Source organism: Pinus tabuliformis, chromosome X, assembly GCF_031772625.1.
Source record: "Pinus tabuliformis cultivar Carrire ecotype Pingquan chromosome X, CPIR1, whole genome shotgun sequence".
Lineage (NCBI taxonomy): Eukaryota > Viridiplantae > Streptophyta > Pinopsida > Pinales > Pinaceae > Pinus > Pinus tabuliformis.
In genome coordinates this window covers 947,704,056-947,726,866 of record NC_142308.1, presented here as the reverse complement: position 1 = coordinate 947,726,866, position 22,811 = coordinate 947,704,056, and positions in this window count along the sequence as shown.

The window sequence follows — 22,811 nt, the reverse complement described above, 5'->3', positions numbered from 1 at the left end:
TTCTATAAATTGTAAAAAAATAAATAGAAAAAACTGTCACCAAAAGCGAAGAATACGCTATTGGAAATAATTTATTTATCATCTAGAACAAAGTTCACATATTAAATTTTTGATCTAGACATTTTTCTTGGGATTTGTGCCTAAATTCTTGATCAATAACGGGAGAAGTGGAAGATGACCCTCTTATTTATGCTTTAAAGGTTGATCTAACATTATTTTGAGTGTTTTACGGTGTCTATTCAATTTTTGAATTTTATCATAGCGATACTTTTGCAAGAATTGGTAGGAACCTCAGCCTAGGGCTTCATGAAGAAAAGTTGTCTCTCACACCCCTCAAGCCCTAGTTTCATTTCTAAATTGTTTTAAGTGTGTATCATTAATATTTAAAAGTGATTTGAGCTACACAAAGTAGTAAAAAATGTTTTATCTTGATTGGGGCATTTTTCGGTTTTTACCCTAGGGGGATTAGCCCTCTTTTCTATGCAAGTTTGATTTAGAATATTGTATATTTTTACTTATTTTTATTTATTTTTTTATTGTTGGGTTGCAATTCCACTCATAATTCAATGCATAGATTAAAGAACCTAAGGATTTTTCATCCTATTGTGTTTGCATACTTTTTGGTTGCTTGGAAGACACTCCAAATATGAGATTTCTATGTTTTCTATCATTTTGTAAATCTATAAGTGTAGGAAAATAGCAAGCTTACCTAAAATTAGACTACAAAATCAAGTGGTAATCAAGGGAAATTCATCTTACTTATTGTATATGTCTTTTCCTCACTCCCAAGCACCAAAAATAATCATTTATTATGTTATTTGAGTGAGTTTTCAAATGTTAGTTTGTATTTTCTTTTACATTTATTCACATATCAGAGTTAACACTTATTTGAATCAATTTCTAACCTTTATCATACATATATATTTTTAGGCACTAGTCTTTTAACTGGTCAATGAAGTATATATAGATCGAAATACTTCCTATAACTTTATAAGGTTTATAGATTGAAATGAGAAGAAAATCATATTAAAGTCACAATAAACATCTATCTTATAAGCTTACTCCTAACCCCTTAAATGTAACCTTTCCAAAATTGTTAATCTAAACAATAATAGACTTATTCCTTATTTCTATGATTATCTCATTATTTTCATTATAAACGGTTCACATTAATCACTGCATACTCTTGATATTATTTGTTAAATTATTTATCATAATAATAAAAAGTTCAAAACCCTCGATAACATTATAACATTTGTTCGCAATAGTTTATAATTCATTAATATATAAAGTTATAATAACACCACTTGCCCACATGGTATTACATCTACGTTGGTTTCTTTAAGGTGTTTTCCATGTGTTAAGAGTGGTTAGGCATTATAATATAAAGTTCTAATAACACCATTTGCTCACATGGTGTTGCATCTACGTTGCTTTCTTTTAAGGTGTTTCCCATGTGTTAGGAGTGGTTGACTAAAAATGGTATCTTAAAGTTGGGCTACTTCATGTGAAATAACAATAAAATCATTACAATATTTCTAAGCACTATCATGAAAGTATAATGTATGAAGCACATTCATTACCATTTTTGAAAACCATCATGAGAGTAAACTATACGAGGAAATGATAAATATCATTGAATTTTATTCTCAAAACCACCCTCATGACACACCATTCAATAATTAGGTCTCAAAATAATACTTTAAACATAATTTCATGCATTATATGAAACACCATTCAAAAATTATTTCTCAAAATAATACCAACTTTAAACATAATATTATGCATTATTATATATTAGATTCTCAACATTTATCACCAACATTATACCACCTTTATACATGAATAAATGCATTATTATATTAGATTCTTGTTGTTTTTAATACATTCATTACAATTTTCCAAAGAATATCATGAAAATATAATGTGTGAGGCACATTCATTCCATTTTTATTTTAAGACCATCATAAAAGTAAAGTATACGAGGAAATGATAACTAACATTGAACTTTATTCTCGAAACGTGAAAATATAATGTGTGAGGCACATTCTTTCCATTTTTTTTAAACCATCATAAAAGTAAAGTATCCGAGGAAATGATAAATAACATTGAACTTTATTCTCAAAACCACCATGATGACACACCCTTCAACAATTATTTCTCAAATTAATACTAACTTTATACATAAATTCATGCATTATTATATTATATATTTATATATGCATTATATGCATTATTTTATTAGATTTTTTTAATATTAAAATGTTTTATGTTAGTATTATATATAAATATCTTATATTTTAAATATGGGTATGGAGTATGTTTTAAAACTGTTTTTATTTGGTTAAGAGTCTATTTTTTTGGAAATAAGCAAACAGTTAACAACATAAAACTAAGAGGTATATAGCCAGAGTGAAAATTTTCACCTTACAAACTATCAATAGATAATTTTAAATAACATGATTTTTCTTAAATAATGGTAATGAATCAGCCTATATTCGTAGATAGCATCCAATAATAATTTTCCTCACTATTAACTTAATATTTAAATATTGATAAAATTTTCTACCGTTTAAAAAAACTATATTTAGACCTATTATCCTCTCGTTAAATATTTAAATAATTTTAACATGAAAATGTTTGTAAATTTTACATTTAAAGTAAATAGTAAAAATAGTAATATTGTTAAATTATAGTTGAATGATTAAGTGTTTTAAATCAACGAGTCCCGAATTCAATGCGGGAGTGCCACCTATAATTTTTTATTATGATTAAATATTTAATAGATGTTATACAAACTTCCATTATTGAGTTGTAAACCTGTTTATCCATGTAATTAATAAAAGAGACACATTAATTTAAGAATTAAGAAATAACAACTTATACTAACCTAACCTAACATTGTAAAGTGGTTGCTTACTATGGTCAATATTGAATGTTATCATATATGAAATGAAAACTCTTACTTGTAATATCTGGACAATCCTAAAAGCTATTGAAATTTGTGTATATTTAATGTAGGTCTATTGTCATGAAGTTTAAGTTAATGATTGTAATGTATAAACATCTATATTATTATATACCTACAAGATTGTATAGTGACCATTGGTTTTCTTAATGGAAAGATATAATCAAAAGTAAGAAGATCAAGGATAAGTGGAAAGGCAGTTAGACCATTATCTTTTAATATTATTTAAATACTATATATTATGAGAACCACTTTTAATGTTTACTTAGTTAATCATAAATAATTTTGGATAATGAATTTTTTTTCTTTAATGTTCACTTAGTGAATCATAAATAATTTTGGATAATGAACTTTTTTTCTTTAATGTTCACTTAGTTAATCATAAATAATTTTGGATAATGAATTTTTTTTGATGTGAATGAGGTAGTCATAGGACTCAATGATGATAGAAACATTATTAACAATTATTTCTGGATCATAAATCCATACAAATGTATCAATTAAGCAACAAATATTAGTGTAAAAGTTGAAAACATGTGTATGTGTTTAATAGGATAATCATGATGTTAAACCACCACATGAGTGTTGATGAAGATTTGCTTACGAAACCACCAAAAATGGATGCCAAAAAATCAAATTGGGAAAGCTTACTATGCAAAAGATGAGCCAAATAACATAAAAATGTTCATTGATTTGATCCCAAATCCAATGAAAGCAAATTTTGAAATGAAGTGAGTTGGCCACAAATCTAACACATACCAAATCTTAAAAATTCTTGACAATAGTGGCAAGCAAAAGTGCATAAGAATCATTTCTCCTCTGCAAGGTTAAAAGACCATTCATGTGAAGTTTGAAAATGATCATGTGAACAAATGTGTCCACAAAACTACTCTCAAATACTGACATATAAATAGCTATTAAAAACCTAGCTGATAGAAAAAAGTGTTGATCAACATTCCAATCCTATATTCTTAAAAAACATGTATATGAAAAACTTATAATGATTCAACAATGAGTGAACTATAATCCTTAAAAATGAAATAAATAAACATTTGAGAATTAGAATTGTTGGCATTGTTCCATATCTTAAAACTAAATTGTCAATAAAGTGTCAAACAATCATGGAAGTCATAATTTGCAAGTGATTAAATCTTAAAATTCCAAAAAATGTGTTAAGCCATCCATCCATGCCAATATATTAAAAATCCATCAAAACATCAACCTCAAGTCATTAGAAAACTTCAAAAATCCTTAGATGTATCCAAGTGTTGAAGGTCAATTCAACAAATCTTAAAATCTATGTCAATGATCCTTGTCAACATAACCAAATCTCAAGTCCATCACCATGTCCCATATCAATCCTCAACCCATCGTATTCCTAAAAATAAGCTAAGTAAAAATCTCAATCCATAATCATAAAGAGAAAAATATTCAAAATAAAAAGTAGACTTTGAAACTTGAAGACTAACAAATATCACTAATATCTACCCCCACACTTGTTAAGTGAAAGGTGAGAAGTCTTGGGGCCTATGAATCAAAATCACCAATATACACCCCTAAATAGTGGAAAATGGTAACCATTTGGTTGGTGAGTAGAGTTGGAAGACTTGATCTTCAACTCAAAAGAGTACATAAAATGTCCCCCAATCATGCCATTAATTACCCATTCCTATATCAAAATATTCATATCAATTTGTTGTAGATACCTTTCTAGTCAAGTATGCATGTACCTATGTATGAACCTAGCAATAAGAGCACTCCAATAACTTGTATTCCAAAATATAGCACCAAGTACTTAACCATCCATATTTATCTATTTTCTCTTAATCTTTGTTTTCTTTTGACACCTTCATGAAATGTATTTTGTCTTTTCACATAAACATGGAGTAAGATCAAAACAATATTTATACAATGTGTCGAACTCGATGACAATGTTGTTACTTTATAAATACATTATTATACTTAGCAACATCAAATGCATCATGTTCATCATCATCAACTCCATCGACATAATTCTTACCTCCCTACTCCTTATCATGATCATCAAGTTTCGATAGTTCTTACAACTGATCACTCTCACCATCCTCCACTATATTTTGTACAAATCATCACAGAGAACTTGTTGATGGTGCTGGAAAATCCATCAACCAAGAGGGTACCCCTGGTATGAAGTCCCAATTAGACCTCATGTCGTTTGGAGTAGGAGCCCCAACCGGAAATATAGTCATTCGCCATTACTCTTAGGAATCTTCCTTCACTGCAATTTGTAGGTTTTAAACTTGTACAAAAATTACCTGCAAACAGATTCTTAAAACAGAAAAATACACAATGGCAAGAACATAAAACAAATATACACAAATATTTTCCCCTCAACCCTAAAACCAAGAATACCTGATTTATTATATTCCTCTTAATGTTACATTACATATATATACATGTTGAGGCATTCGTAGACCCCAATCCACTAACCTTGGATTAAAACATAATTGTAGTTCCCTTGATCAGATCTACAAATCCCATAGGAAAAAACCATTGTGCCCAAAAACCATGCGTGAAAACCATGCACAAAACCATGGTTAGGTCCGCCCACTATCTTTGGGTCTGCTGCCATCCTTGGGTCTGCCTTACTATTATTGGGTTTGCATAAAGTAAAAAAACATTATGAGGCGTTGCCACGAACCCCATGACACGTGGAAAGAATATAACACACACCCAACACTAAATCTAATATCAGGCCTATGTGGTTGCATGCCCATGGGTATCTTCATATGAGGACATCTCTCACCCGTCGCAGCCTCAACCATCTCCACATCTGCATCCAGTGGGGAAGGAGGCATGTCCCCAACAAATGTGCCAATATCTATAACATCTGTTGGATCATCATGTGTGAAGAGGATGTTGGGACCCCATGACGCATGGAAAGAATATAACACACAGCCAACACAATTGTTAACATAAGAGATTATACAAAAAATCTTTGAAACAAACAAGTAAGTTGACACTATGAGGCATGCAATTGAAATGTATATAAGGTTCGTTCACAACGAGAAAGAGAGAGTGAGGCTCTAGAAGAAGAGTAATAATATTATCCTAAAAGAGACACATGTAACAACCCCCAGTTGATTTTCTATGTAAATAAAATAAGACTACGATCATGGGACACATTTTCCAAGCTAAATGTTGGGTAAACATAGTGATGGGTATCACTTTTGATTAATTAATGGCTATGGAAATTGGCAAATGAAAAGTGGAAATAATTGGCATTTTATTTATGAAATAAAGGAAAATAGGAGAAAATGAAGGTGAAGAGACACAAATTTGTGTGCAAGGGAAATTAGAGGGAAAATGTTCAAAAATGAAGAAAATAGAGGCCTTAATGTTAAAGAGGTTTCTGAGCATAAGTGTACAAGTTTTGTTATTTTATTTTTGGAGCTCTCATTTCATTATCTCATTCTCTCATACTCATTGCACACTTATAACATTCTTGGAGAATGCTTGGAGCACTCTAGTGTTCACTTGGATTTGGAGAAATAAAGCAAAGGAAAGTAAGAAAGCGCAAGGGTACAGTTGGATCAGTGACTACATCTAGATTGCTTTGCAGGTAATAGGTTTCATGTGTGATTTCCTTACTTATTTCTGGATGCATGGTAAATGCATGTGATTTTCTGGTTATGTGTTATCATTGGCATGGATATTTGCCTGGATTGATAGTGGTTTCAACCTTTCCTTTCCATTTCCTGGATAGCCATGGTTTTGTGGATTTTTCCACTTGTTATTTTTCTAATTGGTGCTCATGTTCCTTATGGTTGTGAGTTGGAACAAATGCTCTGGAAGCCCTAGAACAACTTTGGTTCAATTACTATTCCTGGAGCTTGGGATGGGAAAAATCCTCTGGAACCCTTGATGGGTTGAGTTACTAGTCCCTGGAACTGGCTTGGATAAACACTCTAGAGCCTTGGAAGGTTGTGGGCTGTTACTAGTTCCTGGAGCCCTCGACAACTTAGGTAGAGACAAATATGGTTGGTGTTAGTGATGTCGATACTATAGAGATGGAATCACTGTGGTTGAGGGTTGAGGTGGTTTGGCCTATGAAAGCCCTGGTTTGGTCTATTTTTGGTCTGATCCATGAGATCCCACATTCATGCTTGGAATATAGTGCAGGGGTGAATGAATGAAAGAGAGATTTGGTTCAGCCCAATCTATGGTTGGGTGGTACGTGGAAGTCCCTTACTTGGTTATTCTTCTACTACGATTCATGTATGCTTGTAGTGATTATGTTGGTGATATTATGGTTGAGTTTCCATGGTTCCTATGCTGGATATTTTCCGGTTATTTGTTGGTTACATGATGTATGCTATCTATGGCTCATGTCATGATTTGTTTAGTTATCTTATGATTAATGAATACATGGAATAATAAGTGTTGTTGCAGTTATGTGGAGAGGGAATAGAGCCTTATTGGTGATTCTTAGATGAATCTCAGATTCTTATGACCATATATGCATTCATGACCTGTAGCTTACATGTTTTCCATGTGTTTGACGAAATGTATAGTGTGATATAGGCATTCTAGGTCAAGTTCTTCCTTCAAGTTTGAATTATTAGCATTGTTGTTATGAGAAATATGATTCTAGAAAGTTACAAGAAGTTTTGGGTAGTGGTCTAGAGACTAGCCTAGAAAAGTGGCTCAGATATCGGGACCGCAGGCACAAAACTGGAGATCTAGGTTCATAATCACATGGAGAAAAGTTTGTGAGTGTAGTCAGAGGCTCACAACCACATGCAAGCATTGTCAAGGGTGTTGTTATAGGTATAGGTCAATGAAACAGGATTCTCGCTCAGAGATTAACTACCTGGGGTGTTTCTTCAGCTCCTGGGAGATTTTTAGTCCCTGTAGGATGTCATTTTGTCGTTAGTTTGTAGACCCCACTTCCGTAACTGGAACTAGGAGGTCAGGTCAGGTCATAGTGACCCTTGTCTCATGTTTATCCTGATGAGCTTGTGAAATTGGGTAAATATGGGGGGAGGCATTACAACACACAAGAGCATAAGGAGAATCATTGATTAACCTCAAAGTAGTTCAGAAGATAACAACAATCATAAAATCAAGTAACAATGCACATTCAACAAGATGCATACCAAAGCCAATGAAATAGTTCATTTTCATTAGTATGTGTTTACATAAACATACACTATAAACAATGAAATAATAGTCTAAAAATCATTCACGACATATGCATGAAAAGTGTGTCGGCTCTGAGAGCTTCATATATTAAGTGAAAGTCCCAAGATATACAATTACAATGTTGCCACACTAGCCCCAATAGTGGAACATTAAGTCACCACTTTCTCCTCCAAAGAAAGATCTTCTCTCCTATTCCAAGCTAGAGAAGCCAAGGTGAAAAGTTCAAGTCCCCAAAAGTCCCCTCTCTTGAGCTATGAAGGGGTATTTATAAAAAATGAGGTGAATCTACACCTCCCAAGTGACTCTTGACCTCCCTCATGACTCTTGAGCTTCTACTACGAATTTTTGAATTCTTACATGACCTTTGAGCTTCTACATGACTTTATAACTTACTATTGACTTTTCACATTCCATGTGGGACCCTTGGTTTTCCACACATTTTACATTTTCTCATTTTATAAAAATACAATAATTACATTCCACAAATTATGTGGCAAAATACATTGACATATATGAATTTGTGATGACACTTGGACAAGCCATGACTTGGCATTGATGACTTGGAACTTCATTGTGATGTGTGCGGGCCAAGCCTTTCTCCTAGCTGTCATATTTGTATCTTATTTGTATCTTCACCCTCCAAAGGGTCTAGATGAGTGCCAGAACCTTCCATGTCAACCTGAGGTGCCACCATTATGTCATGGTCCAATATTTCTTCATGTTTTCATGATGGTTCTTCCAGTGCTTCTTCTTTGCAAGTGCTCTCGTGTAGCCTCTTCTTGATGACCTCCCTTGTATATTCAAGATAAATCTTGCGTGTGATTCATCTTCATCCTCCCAGAGCTTGGATGATATGAAGTATTCCTTGTGATTTTTAATAGCAGAATTGTCCTCAGACACACAAATTTTATTAGTAAGGAAAAGAAAAGTACATAAAATCTGCAAGACTTTACACATAATCACTCAACTCTCTTACAAGAAGAGAAACAAGCTTTAAATAAGCTAATGTCCTAAACTAATTTTATTATGGATCAATTATTTCATTTACAAGTTTCCATTTACATTTAATGCTCTCATAACAACACTCCTAACTATTTTCCTAAATTAGTTCCTAAGAAATGACACCTTTTCTAGATGTCATATCTTTTACAACAATTAGCTATTCTAAAATGTCTCCAATATCTAATTAAATATTCTAGATAATTGAATATTATATTCTAGATAATTAAACTGTAGTTTATGTATTTTTGGGTCATCTGACATTACCCATTTTATCCAAAGATAGATTACAACAGATACCAAGTCCATCCATGAACTTAGTAAATTTGATCCTGCCAAGTGGTTTTGTGAAAATATCTGAGATCTGATCTTCTAAAGGACAATATATTGGCTTGATGACATCCTTTTCAATGAGAAAAACTAGATTTTTGTCAAGCATTATGGTTAACTTTCTGTCGATGAATAAATATGTGGCTTTTGCTTGAGTAATGCCCAAGTCCTGCAAAACTCTACGCAACTAAACAATTTCACATGTTGCTTCCCATGCTGATATATATTCTGCTTTTGTCGAAGAAGTGGCCACTGTAGCTTGCTTCTTGCAACTCCAAGAAACTACAGTTGACCCCATGTTCATCAAATAACCTGAGGTTGATGCCTGATCATCAATACTTCCAGCAAAATCTGCATCTAAATATCCACCAAGTACAAAGTTCTTAGTCTTTTTGTAAAGAAGACCAAAATATTTCATCCCTTGGATATATCTAAGGACCATTTTTGTTGCATTCTAGTGGATTTCCCTTTGTTCATGCATAAAGAGCGATAGAATACTAACTGCATAAGATAAGTCTATATGAGTGGTTGTCAGATAGATCAATCTGCCAATCAACTGTCTATAAGTAGTATTGTTCACCGATTCCCCCCCCTTCAAATTTTGAAAGTTTCAAGTTTTATTCCATTAGGGTGAGAATGGGCTTGCAATCTTGCATTCCAAATCTTTGAAGAAGTTCATATGCATACTTTCTTTGGCAAATAAAAATATTTTTTGGATGTTGGAATACTTCAACTCCAAGATAGTAGTGAAGTAATCCCAAATCAGTTATCTTAAAACCAACATGCAACTCCTTCTTTACCTGCAAAATTTGATCATTATTGTTTCCAATAATGATCAAGTCATCAATTAGATTATCATTATTAAAAGAATTCCTGACCTAGGAGCTGTTGTGCGCGCGCGCGCCCCTGCCATCGAACTGTCTGCTGCTTGATCGATCAGCTCCATGGATCCTCCAGATCCGCCTGGTGGGGATTCGGAACTACAACAGACCTTTTCCAAACTGGTCAAATCGCTTCCTCAGCAAAGAACAAGGCCAACAGCAACCAAGTTCGTGAAGAAATTAGATGTTTTACAGGAAGTTCATCTGCCACCGACTATCCCTCGCATGGCAGCTATCTCTTTAGCAGAGAAAGGCTTAATAGGGCAATTTACAGGACTATGGCCCTCGCCCAAAACAGTGCAAAGGTGGGTTGAACGAAACTGGGCAAATAAGACCCAAGGGAAAATATCCATCAGATTCTGTGGCAGAGGATATTTTACCTTCCACTTCGAAACTAAGGAAGACAAGGACCTAATCTTCAGAAATGGGCCTTACTTCATGGATTCCAGGGGTCTCTACCTCAACAAATGGACCCCGGATTTTGATCCAGAGCTTGACATTCCAAGCGCCGTACCAGTCTGGGTCAGGCTGCCCCATCTTCCTCTTCACTGCTGGGGTGATGACTCGGTTAAAGCAATAGGAAATGCGGTTGGAAAATATATAGATCGCAGTGAGCCCAAGGATAATATGCAGGCTTGTGCGTGGATTTGTGTTGAAGTGGATCTCGGACGCGGATTACCGGAAGCAATCAAACTGAAAGTAGACGAGTGGTGCCATATCCAGCAGCTGGACTACGAACAGATACCCTTCAAATGCAAGGTATGTCACGAGTATGGCCATTTTGCAAATAGATGCCCTAAAATTATTAATGTAGAACCAGAAGAGCAAGAAGGGCAATGGGAAACTGTTAAAAGAAAAAAAACATCTCCTCCTCCGAAACCTTCGGAATCTGAAGCCCCTGAGCCCTCTCTCTAGCAACCCAACCATCCCCATCCATCCAATCAGCATCCCTCTTCATCCTCTCAGCAGCCCCCCTTCATCATCCCTCCTCTCCTCCTCGACCCACTGATCCATCCATTCCTCCCTCTTCCAACCCCTTTGCTGCCCTCTCTGAGGAAGAATCTGATCCATCAGATCCACTTCCTCACCCCTCCCCCCCTCATACCTCACAACCTTCCCCTGACACCCCCTCTGCAAGGATCACCAGAAGTTCATCGAAGGACCATGGAGCACCCAGTGATATTCCCAAAAAACACGGTCCAGGCAGAAAATCAGCTAAACAACACAGAGAAGAAAGTGCGCAGAAAGATATTGCTATGGGATCTCAGACTCCTATAGAATCCTTCATTGTTGGACATTCGGATAAAGAAAACAATTACAAAGGCAAAGAGAGGCGAGCACCTCTCCATGCTCCCGGTAAACCATGATGAAAATGCTATCCTGGAACTGTAGGGGGTTAGGGCACCCCTCCAAGATAGCAGCCCTTAAGGAATTAATCAAAAGTGAAAAGCCTGAAATTATCCTCATTCAGGAGACAAAGCAAGATCAATCCGCATCCAACAACATTATCAATCAGCAAAAGCAATACAATGGCTGTGCCAGTGAAGCAAGAGGAGCTTCGGGCGGCATCCTAACAATGTGGGACAATAGCAAATGGAGTTGCAACTTTGTCAAAACACATCAGAACTGGATCAGTGTCAAACTAGAAAGCAAGGAAAATGGAACAACTGTTAAAATATACAATATCTATTCACCAAATCAATACAGGGAAAAAGAAGTGTGCTGGACCACCTTGGAAACAAATATAGCAGAAGACCAAGACAACAACCTCATTCTCGCAGGGGATCTAAATCTGGTTTTGCATGCAAATGAGAAGAGAGGGGGCATCTTCAGCCCAGACCCATTCAGAAACAGACTTGAGCACATTATGCAGGAGCAAGACTTGGTTGATATAAAACCCAAGAACCGCAGGTACACATGGAGCAATAGGCGACTAGGAGCAGGTAATATCATGGAGAGGCTTGACCGGTTCCTCATCAATATCGCATTCCTGTCCTCCTTCTCCACCGGCCAGTCAAACATCCTCAACACTTCCGCCTCGGATCATTATCCAATCACGCTCACCTTGCACAGTCATTGCCAGCTCGGACCCCTTCCTTTCAAATATAGCCCCTTATGGAATCGATCTCCTGCAGCTAGAGACGTGGTGGGGCAGGCTTGGTCCCAGCATGTGGAAGGTTCCCCGATTTTCATCTGGGAATCAAAATTAAAGCAAACTAGACAGGCACTCAAAGCCTGGGCAAAGAATAGTTCATGGGAGCCCGAGCTGATTAAAAAGGATATCAAGAAAAATCTTGAGGAAGTGCAGCAACATATCGAAGTTGTTGGTCTCTCCCAACAAGCCAAAGAAAACGAGATACGACTGTACTCCCAGCTGAGCCAAACAATAAGGGACAAAGAGATCAAATGGAGACTAAAGTCAAGACAGTTATGGCTGCACGAGGGAGATAAAAATACATCTTATTTCCATAAGCAGGCAACAATTAGAAAAACCAGGAACACTGTGAGCACAATTAGAGATAGTGAAGGCAACAACTACGACACCCAGTACTCCATAAAAGAAGCAGCCAGCAATCATTTCAAAAATCTCCTTACAGAGGACAAAAGTGAGGAGGACTACTCCAGTATACTTCAATACATGACTGCTGAAGTCACTCAAGAAACGAACAGCAAGCTCACTCAAGATATAGAAGAGGAAGAAGTTCAAAAAGCAATCTGGAGTCTTCACCCAGACAAAGCCCCAGGACCAGATGGGTTTCCAATTAGCTTTTACAGAGAGTACTGGCAGCTGATCAAAAAAGACCTCCTAAAGATGATACGCTGGGCTCTTCGGAAAGGCAAACTGGGGGGATACACCAACTCAACCCATCTAGCATTAATTCCTAAAGAAAACAGGCCCTCCACCTTCTCAAGGTTTCGACCCATATCCTTATGCAATTCAGCATACAAAATAATCACCAAAATTCTGTCAGCAAGACTCAAGCCCCTTCTCTCCTCTTTGATCTCAGAAAATCAAGGAGGCTTTCTGCCTAATAGACACATCTCTGATTCCATCCTTCTTGTGCAAGAGGCCATTCATTCAAGCATTAGCCGAAAAGAGAAGGGATTTGTCCTAAAACTAGATCTTGCCAACGCCTTTGATAGGGTTAGACACTCCTTCCTGTTTGCAGTGCTTCATAAAATGGGATTCAATTCCTCCTTCATTAATATGATCAAAGCCTGCGTTTCGAATCCTTGGATCTCCCCTCTGATCAATGGTCGCCCTTGTGTTGCCTTTCAATCCTCTCGTGGCCTAAGACAAGGTTGTCCCTTGTCCCCCTACTTATTCATTCTGATGGCTGAGTCTCTTAGCAAAGCCTTGGATTACAACCGAAGAATTGGCCTAATCACTGGCATCCAGTTTGAGCAAGGTACAAAGAACATCAATCACTCCCAATTTGTAGATGATACCCTCTTGATGGGAGGAGCGTCAATAATCATAGCAAAGCGCTTCAAAAAGATTCTAGATCAATTCATGAACTATTCAGGAGGGAAAGTTAATCAGGTAAAGAGTTGCATTTATGGATGGAACGCAACTGCTCAAACCATCCACAACATTGCAAACACTCTAGGAGTCTCATACAAGCTAAATTGGAGCCATTTCACTTACCTAGGAATGCCGGTAAGTATGGGACCTATGAAAGCTGATGTATGGAATGAAATCCTTGACAAAATAAAGAGAAAGATCCAACAATGGGGATCTATCTGGCTGAATCCAGCAGGTCTCCTTGTTCTTCTAAAATCTAGTTTGTCCTCTCTGCCCATCTATCGTTTTTCTCTGTACCAAGCTCCAATGGCTTTCCACCAAAAAATGGAAAGAGCCCTTAGACACTTTCTCTGGCAAGGAGGGAAAACGGAAAGGAAAAAGTTCAATTTGGTTAGCTGGAAGAATGTCATTCAGCCTCATGAGAGAGGAGAGCTTGGAATAAGATCCCCAAAACTGCTGAACCTAGCTCTTGGAGCTAAAATAATTTGGAGACTGATCTCAGGGGCCTCAGCTTGGTGGAAAACGGTCCTAGAGGCCAAGTATCTGAACAGCACAAGGCATCAACTCTTGGACACCAATATCCCCAATAGAGACAGCACAAAAATCTGGCAGCTCTGCAAGAAAGTCATACCATTTATGACCCAAAACATATCAAAGGTCCCAGGAGGGGGGAGCAGCATTAATTTTTCTACTGATAGAATATTAGGACAGCAATCCATGGGATCCAACATAGAAGCAACCCCTGCCATTAGTTGGCTTAATGACAGAGGTATATGGAGCTTAGCTCAAATAACGCAATGGGGAAACCATTCTCAAACTTGGGCTGGTTGGAATCTCCCGGATTATCCTAGAGAGTTAGAAACAAGCGTTGTAGCTTTTAAGAACCTTCTGCAAAGTAAAGCTCCGGTCCAAAGAGGAAAGCAAGATGGCTACCGCTGGGACCCCACGGGAACTCAATACACAGCCAAGGCAGGGTACCAACATCTTTGCAACAGCGCCTTCCCACAGGCCATATGGAATCAATGGAAACTGGTATGGAGAGCTGAAGCCCCCCCTAAAGTCAAATTCTTTTTTTGGCTCCTCCTGAAAGGGAAGATTCTAACAGCAGAAAATTTAAATAAAAGGGGCATTCTGGGTCCGTCCAGGTGCCCAAACTGCTGTCAAGCTGAAGAAACAATGCAACACCTGTTCATAGACTGCCAAGTAGCTGATGATTGCTGGAGACAGATGGCCTCAATCGGGGAAGTCACATGGGAACCAAAGGCAACCATTGCAGAATCTGTCTACACCTGGAGGAGAAATTGTCCTTGGAAAGGAAAAAAGAGCAGATTAACGCAAAGGATATGGCATACTATACCCTTAACCCTTGTTTGGCGCATCTGGCTGGCAAGAAACAGGAAGGTTTTTCAAGACAAAGGATGCAATACTAGAGTTATGTGTCAAAAAGCTAAGAATTTAGCGGTGGAAACAATTATAGTCCACACTCATGAAAAGATTGAGACCACCAATTATAGTGTTGAAGAGAGAAATTTGATTAACTGTGTACAAGGAAACAACAACAGCTTCCAGGCACCAAGGCAAGGAAATCCACGATTGACGGAAGCAAGCAGCGTTTGGAAATTGAGGCTCAAGGAAGAGGAACTTGCATTCTGGCTGAGCAATTGCAATAGGTTCTATATGTTCTTTGACGGCGCCTCAAAATCAAATCCCGGCCTAGCAGGTGCTGGGGGTCTTATATGCAACGCCAATGGTGAGACTATTCTTCAGTTTGAATGGGGGTTGGGTGAGCTATCCAATAACAGGGCTGAGGGACTGGCTCTGTTCCAAGGGCTCACCCAACTGCTCAAAATAGGAATTAAGAAAGTAATTATCTTCGGGGATTCAGCAATTATCATCAGGCTCATGGTGCAAAAGCGGAGCACGCCAAACACCCTTCTGCAGCAAATCAACTGTAGGAACCAAATCCTTCATGAATTGTTGGAGGAGGTCCGATATTATCATATACTTCGTGGACTAAATAAAGATGCTGACAAGAACGCCAACAAGGCCTGTGATCGCTCCAAAGGCATCCTCAGCTGTAATAACGTCACATCCCTCCAACCGTTACCATGAGGAATCCGCAGCCAGTCAAAGCTAGGAGAATCGCAGTCAAAAGAATCCACTACTACAGGCAAATCCACAGTGCAGGGGATAGTGTAGATAAGGCAGAAAGGACTCGCATCAGAAACCAGATAAGGAAATCAATTCGAAGCATGGGAATTAGACATCCTGCAGACGGAAATCGTCCTAAACATCAGGTCCTTGATATTGGTCAGGATATGCGTTGGAAGGTGCGGTGGACCATTGGGAAGGCTTTATATACCCCTGGAGAAGTTCGCATTCACAGTTTCAAGAGCGGAATCGCCGCTGCTCCTCTCCAAGCAATCTGTGTTAATCTCTTCAAGATTGAGGCTCTATCCTCAAGAGGCTGCTACTCTTACCAGAGAGGTGCCGCCACCGAGCGAAAGGAGACTTACCCCAGCTGTAAGGAAAGTCATCAGAGGCACTGTGAGAAGAATCCGATCAGCACCTACAACCTTTTTCCAGACCCAATGGAGCGCCCAGAACAGTGTTTTCATTGCAGGGACTTACAAGCTGAGTTCGATGAGGATCAGGTTCGCAGTTTGGAAACAAGGCTTGAAGACCAATGCAGAATTCTCCATGACAAATACAGGGCTGAGATGAACCTCTTCCTGCATAGAGTTCACACCCTGCATGAACAATTCAGTGATTTGAGTAACAGATGCGTCCATGCGGAAGAAAAGATATCCATCCTCAAGTATATGATGGATAAAAAATTCAAAGATACTTCATCCTCTTCTAGTGCAAAGCCAAACGAGCCAGACATGGACCCAGAAGGATCTACCGCAAGGAAGATAAGTCGTATAGATATAGATTAGTCATGGGTTGCAGATGTAAATTTTGGGGCTCACAGTTTGTAAGAATCTACAGCAGTATAAGTAGTCTTAGGGGCAGTAAAACAAAAGTTAGAATCAAGGAAAGTAAATTTTTTGTAATTCCTTGGATTCAGAATGCTCAGGAAGCATCTTATGTATGGCAATCTGCCTCCTTTTTTTTCAGTTTAATACAATAGCAACCGACCCTTGTCTAAAAAAAAATGATCAAGTCATCAACATACACAACAAGAATCACCATAATTTTACCCTGTTGGCATACCTATAAATTATCATTAGATTCGCTTCGCTTAAAGCCAACTTTGCAAAGGTACTTGTCCATTTTGGCATACCAAGATCATGGAGCTTGTTTCAATCTGTATAAAGCCTTGATCAATTTGCACACTTTGTGTTCCTACCCTTCAATCTCAAAACCTGGAGGTTGTGTCATATATACTTCTTCTTGCAAGTCTCAATGAGGAAGGAAATTTTAACATCCATCTAATGAAATTTAAATCCTTTTTGAGCTGCTAATGCAAGTGCTAATCTGATGGTGTTCCATTTTTTTGGAGGTGCAAAAGTTTCTTCATAGTCAATTCCTTCTTATTGTGTAAAATCTTTAGCAACAAGCCTTGCCTTGTATTTGTCAATGTCTCCATTTGGCTTATACTTAACTTTGTAAACCCATTTGCATCCGATGGGTTTCACATTGTTGGGATAGTCAACAAGTTTCCAAGTGTTGTTTTCCATAACTGCCTTGTATTCTGCAATCATTTCCTTTCTCCATTCTATATGTTTTACCACCTCTTTGTATGTGGAGGGCTTAGTAAAATAATTTGTTATTAAGGACAAATTTTCTTCAATTCTTTATGAACTTCATGTTCCTATTTTTTTTTTTCATCTGGCCTCACATCCTTCAAAAGTTGAACAACCCATTTAGGCAATTGATGTGCACTTGTTTGTGGATCTGAATAATCACCGTCATTATAAAGTGGATTGATATAAACCAATGTTCTTCGATCATCTAAAGATTTAGCGGGTGGAGACTCACTGTCAAATGGACTACTGGTATGAGATTCAGATGAACTACCAGAAGATCCAAATGGTGTAGATGAAGTAGATGAGATGGATTAACCATTTTCTGATGAAGGCTATTCAATTTCATACCAATGTTGTGTACTTGTTTGATTTTGCATTTTTCTTTTCCTTTTGTCTCCTTTAGTTTCCAATTTTTGTAGAAGACTTTTTATATCTATGGCACTCTTGCTTTCTGTTTAAACAACTATCATGTCCCTATTGACAATAAACTTTCCATTGGACTGAAGACGATATCCTTTCTTTTCATCGAAATACCTAATCATTGTACACTTCAAACTTCATGAATCAAGATTAATTCGCTTTTGTTTTGGAACTAAGGCATATCACATTGAACCAAAAAATCTAAGACATTTGAATCGAGGTCTGAAACTAAACCATGCTTCATATGGTGTAATTCCATCCAAAGAAGCAGTAGGAGACCTGTTACATAAGTAGATTGTTGTATGTATTGCTTCTACCCAATATAAAGGACTTAAACTTTTTAAAGATAGCATGGATCTTGCCATCCCTAACAAGGTGTGATTCATTCTCTCTGCTACTCCATTTTGTTGTGGAGTGTAAACATTTGTAAGTTGTCTTTTAATACCATTATCCCTGCAATAAATTTGGAATTCATTGGAATTGAATTTCCCTACATTTTCTTTCCTGAGAATGTCAATCTTCTCTTTAAATTCATTATCAACAAGTTGGTGAAAAGTTTTAAAATTTTCAAATGCTTCTGACTTTTTCTTCAAAAAATAAACCCAAGCCATTATACTAAAATCGTCAATGAAGAGTAAAAAGTATCTACAACCTCCTAGAGAGTTCTATAGAGGTCCACAAATGTCACTGTGAACCAATTGCAAATGTTTTTTTGCACACCATGAACTTGTTGGAAAAGTCTCTCGACTTTGTTTCCCATAAATGCAAGATTAACATTTTGCATTTTCTTTTTTAAAAGTTGGAAGTCCTTTAACCATTCCCTTATTTTGAAGTTGAGAGAGATTTCAAATTTTAAATGCCCATATCTAACATGCCACAACCTTATTGGTGAAATATATGTAGTTGATGCTCCTGCAAAATCAAAATTTCATTCAATGGTTGTGCTTTCATTCTTAGAAGTTTTCCATCCTCATACCCTGTCATGACTATGTTAGGTCCCTATAATACTAGTGATTACCCCATTACTATTGTAGTTGTATCCCTTATTAATATTTTTGTGCCCCTATTTGTCCCCATATTGTTATTACTGTGCCCCATAGAATCCCTCTATTGTTATTTTTGTGGCTATATATTATTATTGTTAGGTCGGCTGGGTTATATTGTGACTCCTTAGACTCCTATATATAGAAAGGAGGTTTTGTCATTTGAATCATCAAAGAATCATTCATTTGTGTAATGTAAAGGAGGTTACCCCCTTGAAGAGGCTAAATTATAAGGCATTAATCTATCTTTTCTATCTTTTTGTGAGCTGGTTTCATAACATTTGGTATCAGAGTTTTGGATTCTAGGGTTTCGCTGCTCCAAATAGGTCATCATGGAATTTTTGCTATAAATTTTTTCTGCGACGTTTCAGAAGTGAAAAAAAAAACCCATTTGAGACGAAATCGGACTGAACCTCGGGTCCGAATTTCAAAGCTTTTCGCGCTATATTTTCAGAGATATGATCTGAGGAAGTTGATCTTTTTGCAGACTCCTGAATTACATTCCAAACAGGTGACCTGGGGAAAATCGTCATAACTTTTTCTCTGAGCATCAGATTGAAATTTCGTAACAAGGTACAGAAAGAGGACGAACTGTAGTTTCTTGTAGATATTTTTCAGAGCCAAAGGTCAAAACATGGACATGTGGCATGTCGTACAAGATCGCTCTACTGAACTAATATATAATCAGGTCACTGTGGGAGATTTGGCATAACTCTTCCTTGGAGAATCCAATTTGGATCAAACTGGTGGCATTGGAAAGAGGACATAGAGGGCTACTGCAAAGTGCAATTTTAGAACTAGATGATCTAAAATTACATAGATACATCAGAGGCAATATTGAGCTCCTACAAAGTGAAAAAAGGTGTGTAGATTTTTTTAAATTTTTGCTTAAGCTTGGTTTGAAAAATTATTTTGAAGGAATTCAAAGGGCATAGTAGAGCACTATTATCGGTAACTGATGCCCCGAGGAAAGAAAATGCAAACACCTAGTAAGCAACCTGAAAGCTCTAGCATGGCTCATGAAGAAGAGGAAGAAATGTTACATGATATATCAAAATTACAAGACCAAGTGCAACAAATGTCACTCTCACAACAGCTAACAGAAGTTAAGATAAATGGCGTGGAATCTAAGATAAAGGGCATGGAAGCTAAGATGAATGGCATGGAAGCTAAGATGGATGATTTGAAGATAAATTTGAAGACAAATTTGACGACAGGCATGACAGATTTGACAAATTTTCTACAAGAAATACTTACTGATGGTGAAAGGGTAGTAAAGGAAACTCATGATGCGAACAAAAGAAATGTTAATCATGATTTCATAGACTCTAATGTTGGATCGAAGACCCACGATATTCCAAAAATCGATATGAGGAAGTTTGATGGCAAGGATCCCGCAACATGGATATTACAAATGGAGCAATTTTTCAACCTCAATAATGTGCAAAACACACAAAAGGTATGTATTGCAACTTTATATTTGGAACCAAATCAGTTTGTATGGTATCAATGGCTTTTCTCTCATAAACAACTTATCACTTGGGCAATTTTTATGGAAGAATTGACAGCACATTATGAGGATACAAAAAGCAACACTTTTTTTAGCCAATTGATAAGTCTCAAACAAAAGGGTTCAATAATGGAGCACATTGAGGAGTTCCAAAAATTGAACATAAGGGTAAAAATATTCCAGAGGAGCATAGGATTGATGTGTTCATAGGGACTTTAAAGGATAATATCCAACATGATGTTCGCCTTTGGGAACCTGATTCATTAGAGAAGGCATTCAGGTTAGAAAAAAAATGGAAAGCAAAATTATGGCAACCAGGAAGCATACCACTCACAACTATAAAGATGGAAGTGTTGTTGCCCCTAGTATTCCACAACCTATAAGGTTGACACCACAAAAATTGGAAGAAAAAAGAGCAAAAGGGCTTTGTTACAGTTGTGATAGCAAATACACTAAAGGTCATAAGTGTGCTGAGAAGAAATTATTCTACATAGATTGTAAAGAGGAAGAAGAAAAGGAGAAAGAAAGGTCAAAAGAAGAGGATATACTCCAGGAACAAAGTCTAGATAAAGAAGAAATGAATCTGACCATATCTTGTAATGCATTGGCTAGAATTACCACTCCTCAAACCGTCAAGATAGAAGGACAAATCAAGAAGAAAAAGGTAATAGTGTTGATTGATTCAGGAAGTACCCACAATTTTATTCATTGTAAGGTAGCAAAAGAATTGAATTGCTTCCTATATCCAGCACCAGAGTGTCAAGTGATGGTTGCAAATGGAGGAACAATAAATTGCTTTGGAAAGTGCCATAATATCAAGCTATCCATGGGAGAATATGTATTGACTAGCCCAATGCTTTCCATTCCAATGGGAGGTGTTGATGTTGTACTAGGAGTCCAATGGCTACAATCCTTGGGTACAATAGCTTTTAATTTTCAAGAACTTTTCATGAAATTTTTTGCGGAAGGAAAGGAAGTTGAATTAAGGGGTATTGCAGGGAAACCGGGAAAGATAATTAGCTCTAACGGTATGACCAAGCTTCTAAAAAAGGAACAAAGAGGTGTAATTGCACAATTATGTTCGCTAGATGTTTCCACATTGGAATCATCTATTTCTCCAAATCTCCAAAAAGTCTTGGACAATCATTCCAAGGTATTTGAGACTCCCAAAGGTATCCCACCTATTCGTGATCATGATCATGCTATTCATCTGATTCCAGGAAGTGTTCCTCCAAACATCAGGCCGTACAGATATCCCTATGCCCAAAAGAGTGAAATTGAACGTATGGTTACAGAAATGCTAGAAGTTGGTATAATTCAACCTAGTCAAAGTTCTTTCTCTACTCCAGTAGTATTGGTGCACAAGAAGGATGGATCATGGCGCATGTGTCTGAATTATAGGGAGCTCAACAAGCTCACTATTAAAGATAAGTTTCCCATTCCTATCATTGATGAATTACTGGATGAATTGCATGGATCAATTTACTTTCCCAAGTTGGATCTTCGTTCAGGATATCATCAAATAAGAATGAATACTGAAGACATTCTGAAAACATCATTTAGAACTCATGAGGGTCATTATGAATTTTTGGTCATGCCTTTTGGCCTTACCAATGCACATTCTACATTTCAAGGTTTGATGAATTCCATTTTCAAACCCTTCCTTAGAAAATATGTGTTAGTATTTTTTGATGATATACTAATCTACAGCAAGTCTTGGAAGGATCATGTTGAACATGTTGACAGGGTGCTACAACTATTGGAGGAACAATTATATGCAAAAAGATCCAAATGTTTCTTTGGAGTACAAGAGGTGGAATATCTGGGTCATATTGTATCTCATGAAGGAGTTAAGGTAGACCCTAGCAAAATTAAAGCCATTAAGGAATGGAAATTCCCCACATCCATAAAGCATCTGTGAGGATTTCTCAGGTTGACAGGGTATTATCGCAAGTTTGTTAAGAATTATGGGAGAATAGCAGCACCTCTAACAACATTATTGAAGAAAGATGCATTTTCATGGACTCCAAAAGCAACAAAGGCCTTCGAACATCTTAAAGAGGCAATGTGCCAAGCACCAGTCTTAGCTACACCAGACATCACAAAAACCTTTATTGTGGAATGTGATGCTTCAGGAAATGGAATTGGTGCTGTTTTAATGCAAGATGAAAGACCCATTGCTTTTGAAAGTCATCCAA